This window comes from Poecilia reticulata, linkage group LG20 (assembly GCF_000633615.1).
Source record: "Poecilia reticulata strain Guanapo linkage group LG20, Guppy_female_1.0+MT, whole genome shotgun sequence".
Taxonomy (NCBI): Eukaryota; Metazoa; Chordata; class Actinopteri; order Cyprinodontiformes; family Poeciliidae; genus Poecilia; species Poecilia reticulata.
In genome coordinates this window covers 7,769,468-7,775,607 of record NC_024350.1, presented here as the reverse complement: position 1 = coordinate 7,775,607, position 6,140 = coordinate 7,769,468, and the positions used below count along the sequence as shown (strand labels likewise).

At 41.6% G+C, this 6,140-nt stretch overlaps 1 protein-coding gene and 1 long non-coding RNA gene across 8 annotated transcripts in view; both read right to left on the bottom strand.

The window, feature by feature from the left end:
* Positions 1–6,140, bottom strand: part of LOC103482413 (E3 ubiquitin-protein ligase HECW1) — a 128,421-nt gene that overhangs the window by 104,401 nt on the left and 17,880 nt on the right. The window contains exon 1 of one of the 7 annotated variants that reach the window (XM_008438552.2): positions 188–300. The exons of the other annotated variants lie outside the window; for them this stretch is intronic. The gene's annotated coding sequence lies outside the window, so the exon portion shown is untranslated. Of the gene's footprint in view, positions 1–187; positions 301–6,140 lie in introns of those variants that run through there. 7 annotated transcript variants of the gene reach the window in all.
* Positions 123–1,239, bottom strand: LOC108165696 (uncharacterized). Its single transcript, XR_001776020.1, has 3 exons — positions 479–1,239; positions 331–354; positions 123–230 (listed from the first exon to the last, which is right to left on the bottom strand). It is a non-coding gene; the product is annotated as an uncharacterized LOC108165696 (long non-coding RNA).

The following is a 6,140-nucleotide window of genomic DNA, read 5'->3' as shown; positions in this document are numbered from 1 at the left end:
TATTGAAAGCAGTTCTTTTGCATTGGTTTTATTGATTACTGACAACGGCTCCAGTAGACGAATTCTAGTCTTCTGATTTCTTCCATCCAGTCCTTTTACACTTTAAATAGTGCTACATATAGCAGAAACATTAGGATAATAAATAAATATTTTAAAAAGTAGTGTGAGCAAAACTAATCAGACTGACCTGTGTGTGTCACCGTCATAGTCATTCAAATTACTCTGCCCACCTGGTTTACAAGACAAAGCATAAAAAAGTCAGAAATAATTACTAAAGAAATTAGTCGGCTTATAGAAAAAAATGTGGACAGCATTAAAAGTCATGCCAACCTGTCTGAAGAAATGTGTTGAAGTCTTCATAACAAAGAAAAAACATTTTGGCAGTTTTTAGATGTGCCACAGGTACAAAACACCAGAGTCAAATGGCTCAATTGCCTCCTCACTGTGTAGATATGTTCTCCAGAGTCCTGCTAATCACCTAATTATTGTATTCAGGTGTGGTGCAGCAGCGGCACCATCTAACTGTTGCAGGACAGTGGTCCTCCAGGACTGGAGTTTGACACCTGTGGCTTAGATCAAGCCAACCGTCCAGCACAGCCACTCCCCCATTTGGCAGTCTACAACAAAAACTTAAAGAAAATGACCCCGCAGCAAAATAATGCTAATTCAAATGGCCTCCAGATTTTCCTGACAGTTTAAAGTTAGGTTAAGATAATAAACAGTCCAACAAATAAATGTACTCGTGTAAACGTAAAAATAATGCCTCCATAAGAAATAGTCAAAAACATGATAATTTTAACATGAAACTTACCTTGTTACAATAAGCTCCAGACAAGACGCCATACTGCTGCCTCTGCTCCTCAGGCAAACATGTGACGCAGTAGCGGAACAAGACGGCGTCGGCCGGTGGGCGGGGCTAATGACCGGGCCCAAATAATAAAGCTCATGATAATTTTACTTTACAACATAGACATGGCCGCAACAGCGGAGCTAACAAGTTTCACCACCACAGAGAGCGACTATGCCATTTTGAAGTCCATCTGACATGAAGTACAATAAACCAAGAGAAGAACAGAAACAAAAGGCCACTGGTCACTGGAAACAACACAAATTCAAAACATGTTAACATTCCGTAGTTCTAGCTAGTTTGCTATTTGTTGCCAACTGACTGATGATGACGTTGGTGACAAGCTTTACCTAGAATGCACCTGGAGAAAATAAGGACGATTAATTTGTAGTTTTGTGTGTCATAAAGTTAAATATAAGAGTGAAATTAAAGCCAGTCATGTGGCACAACATTTTATTCAATATTTTACACCCACTATGTCACTAAAATCAGTCAGTCTGGTAAGGATTTTAGCAACCATGAGTGAACAATGGGGCACCCTACTATATAAGCTATCTAAATCAACACCAGACTAAGTGTTGAGGTAGAAATCAACACTGGTCTGGACTAACTCTGCGGAACACGTTAGGGAAGCTAACACTCACCAACACTCATGTTGTTGAATTAACACTGTATTCTTAACATTACACACTTGCACTGGAAATCTGACACTTCTGAATTTGCTGTGTGGCATCTATCAGAGGCACACATAATAGAATGAACACGGTCAGTGTATTATCACAGAAAGTGATAACTATATAATTTTCAAAAAGAAACTCAAGCATTGGTCAAACGCAAATCAGTTATGTACTCAATAGTGATTTTCACTGCTTGTTGGGGGTCTTGTACTCTAGAGGGTTTTATTCTAGATTGCTTATGTCTGTTCTTGTGTAAACAGAACTATGGGTACCATCTTCTGTCCTATGAATTATACAATGAGGTAAAGTAGATTTTTGTTTGTGAATATTATTGATCAATGTGCACAGTCCTATTCAAAACAATTAAATTTAATTTAATTTAATTAAATAAAATGTTTTCACCTTGGTACAACACCATTATCAGATCATCCATGTATAAAATGGTCAGAACAAGCGAGATAGCTCACCATGATGGAAGCCCAGATGAGGTGAGAGGCTGCTCCAGTTACAAAGCAGCTTCAGGGCACAACTCTGCCAGCCTTGACTGATTGGTCAAAATGGACGATGATTGCAGCTCAACATCAAGAAAGTGTCATGATTTGCAGTGTGGCAGTGAGGAAATACACAGTTGAGCCCAGGTTGTAATGATAAAGGTAGATTTAATGACGAAACTGACAGTTGATTCAGGAACACAGGAGCACAAGGAATAGCCAGTGCCTGGTGAAGCACGCGATGAGGAACCAACAAGGAACAAACACAACACGTGGGTTTAAATACACAGGGAGGGTAATCGGGGAAAGGAGACAGGACACCACAAGGACTCACAGGGGAGCAGAACTAAATAAACTCAGAAAAACCTAGAAATAAATGCACAGAAAACATAGATCCCAACAGACCCTCCACCGCCTCTAGAGCAGCCACCAGATGCCCTAAAAACAAAAGTCCAAATACCACAAGGGTGGGTGGAGGGGCGCTGTACGGAGGGCCAGAGTCCAGAAGAAACAACGAAAAGCAACCCAACCAGGGTACAGGCGCGAGGGTATGGGGGACTGGGGGGCCCACGTGGGGGGCCGGGTCTGGAGGTGCCAGGGAGGGAGGAATGGTTTCAAGTCACTTTAATGTCTGATTATAGACGGAGAAAGTGCACCCTTGCCTGTTCATAAAGGTGTATGTAATGTTAAAGTTACTGTCCCTCAATGGAATATATAGTAGTCAGTCCCAGTGACTGTTTGACTCATGGTTTAGCCTAGCGGTTCTCAACGTAGGCGGTACCGCCCCCCAGGGGGCGTTCAGAGGACGGCAGGGGGCGCTAGCGGAAATTTTTACAAAAGGGGGGTGGGGAGGATTCCTTCGGGGAGCGTTTGGTCGAAGGTAAACTTTACACCTTAAATGCACAACAATACCAGTTTAGACTTTGAGCAACTTCGTAAAACTGTATTTCATAACATTAAAACATACATGGCTGCAACTGTATGGATGGTAGCTCTTCTTCTATTCAGTGTTTGTAGCTTTTGGCGCAGCTCCGTTGTCCTTCTACTGGTAGCTTCACCGCATCAGTTCAGTCAGTTCAGCGTTACATCGGCTGATGACGTTGCTGTGATTCACTTGTCTGGTGTCTGATTTTCAAATATTTTATGTTTTATTGAGGATTTTTGTATATATGTTTTGGCAGTTCTCTGATCAGAACTGCCAAACTGCAACTTATATTAAAAAGTGTTTTATTTCCGTTTGAAGGCTGCACGCTTCCATGGAAGGACAACAGAAAATCGCTCTTATAAACATGTAATTACTAAAATTACATGTTTTTTAGTAAACATGTAATTCTCTAACCCATTTAAATAAAGAAATCTCTCCATGGGCGATACCACGATAGAGAGCATTCATTTTATAGCGTTAACCAGTGTTGTAGCCCTCGAGATCGGTCTTGGTCTCGATACCGGTCTCGAGACCATTTTTTGATGGTCTCGGTCTCGTCTCGGACTCGACCGCATTTGGTCTCGGTCTTGTCTCGGTCTCGGGCTCTGAGGACTCGGCATTTTATTTCAAGACCGGTCAAGACCGCAACTGTGAAAATATCACTAAACGTACAGCATACTATCCAGTTTGTTTGTCAACATCTTTGTTTTCAGTGGATGCAAAACGCACCGATAAAAATCCAACCAATAACGTGACTATTACGTGTTTATGTTTCTCCCCTCCCTCCCTGCCCACTTTTCACTCGCATGCGGCGCTCCAAGACATGCACAGTGGTTTTCTCTCAGTGGCAGATCTGTCTAATTGTCAGTAATAGAATAAAGCTTGCATAAATTATAAGAAATCCGACGGCCACAGCTAACTCAGTAGCGCTTCGCTTTCACAGACAGTGGGGACTAGGTCCAACTTTTTTCGTCACTTAGAAAAGCATCTAAAAGAAAGGTAAGCTCCGTTGACGTGATGTTAGCAAAGCTAGCTGTATAGAGACACCTAAGCATTTGTGATGAAAAAAAGTCACTCACTGCCTGAATTATTGTGCGGAGAGATGTTGACTGACTTGTCGCACACGAGACAACGCTGTGTCCAAAAGTCTGCAATGTAGGGATGAGACATTCAGGAGCAGTACGATTCTTCTGCACGGGTCTTTACTTATTGGATAGGACTGGAGTGTCACTGAGAGCCTATCAGATTACCATACCCTGTCAAAATAGCATACATCAGAGGTTCCCAAACTGTGGGGCGCGCCCCCTAGAGGGAGCGCCGTGCCATTGCAGGGGGGGCACGGGAAGCCGTTTGGATGAAAAAAAAAAACAACAAAAAAACATGAACCTTGTATGCGCTGGGTTTTTACTTTAAAACGGCCAAGTTTCTGTTGTTCCTCTGTCAATTTGATACAGTAGGGGCTTCCACACTAACCATATCTGTGTCCTCTGTCACTTTTATCAGCAGTTAAAACTGTTTAATSCATTGTTAACATGTGGTAATCTGTTTTTCCAAGCCGCCTTTAAACGCAACATGAGCGCTACGACGCTGGGTTTACACCTGTACGGCAGCGAAGGAGACCTGGAGTTGCACAGGTGTGTTAAAATCATGGCAGCAAACCAGCAAAACGCAAATAACTTTTCACAGTTCCCCCCCAAAACCAATTTAGCCAGCATTATTAAGGAGTAAGGAGATCAAGGTTTCAAGAGAGATGGAAAAAAAAGAAAAAGAATCCCAAAGCCCTGCGGGAGAAACTGTTTAATTTGATGAAACCAAATATGACGATCCCCCCCTCAAAAACACATTGTTCAACCACACAGCTATTTGTTGGGGGGTGTGGGGGTGGTGGAAAATGTTTGGAAACCACTGGGGGGGCTCAGGACAAAACTACTGGTATACAAGTATCTACTTCTTGCTTGTTGCTCCTTGGTCAGTGTTCATAGTTGAGCGTCAGGGCTTTGCCTCAATTGCTATGTTTAATGGTGCAGACAGTGGTGGTTTCTGACATGAGCAACATGGGTAAACACCCAGGGTGTTATCTTTTTAGGGATGGCACAAGACCACCGCAGATCGTAGCACAGAGATGGAAGCAAAGCAGAACAAAGAGTTTGTTMAATTTAATATTGGTTAAATTTATTAAGTATTTAATATCTGTGTGTTTTTATGGGAATATGGATCTTTCAGATCAATTTGAGAAGTAATTTTGATGATATTTTACATTTTATTGTGTCATGTAGCGCGGGGCGCTGGTTTTGGTCTTGACTCGGCCTCGACTTCCCTCGGTCTTGGTCTTGACTTGGTCTCGGACCCTAAAAGTCTTGTTCTTGTCTGGTCTCGATACACTCTGGTCTTGGTCTTGTCTTGGTCTCGGGTTAGGTGGTCTTGAACACAACACTGGCGTTAACACTGGCGCTGTATGAAACGGGTGTGACAAAAACAACGGTACCACAGCACTTTTAAATTTCAATAATCAGAATACCGAAATTGATTCCGTTGTTTTAAGTTTTAAAAGGTTTATGTCAGTCTGCCTTTCCCCCATCGATACGTTTCCCGAACGCTGTGCACCATAGGGTGTTAAAAAAAAAAACGACGCGCACATTGCGCAAAATTCTGAAACAGGAGAAGCGGGACATAAAACGGAGCGACGAACTAGATATGAATTATGGCATAAAAACAGAATCCGATGCTGAACAGTGAAAAATCAACACATAATGTGAACACATTATGATTCGGTGGCGCAGCAGGTGATGAGTGAAGATTACTGATGGTGAGCATCAATAAACGATAAAATAAATCTAGCAACAGGAAAGAAACTAAAGTGGACATGGCAATAAACCAAGAGAGGATAATACTAATCAAAGAAAACTAAATGGAAATGAATGAAGAACAAAATGTAAGAATAAACTAAGAAACTAAAGTAAATACAGAGGAATAAACTGGTATGGCAAGACCTTTTGAGCAATAATTAATACAGAGGACTCTATGGCAAGAATAAACACTATTTCCAGATAAAAGGTAAAGTAATATTGTTGAAGTACTGTACAAAAGATTGTTAATTATTTGTTCCAGCCCTTTAGTTTGATTTTCTTTATTTAGGTGTTTCATATGTAGTGCCTTTTTCCTCCACTGGGTGGCTTCTTCTTCATACTTCACTTATGGAC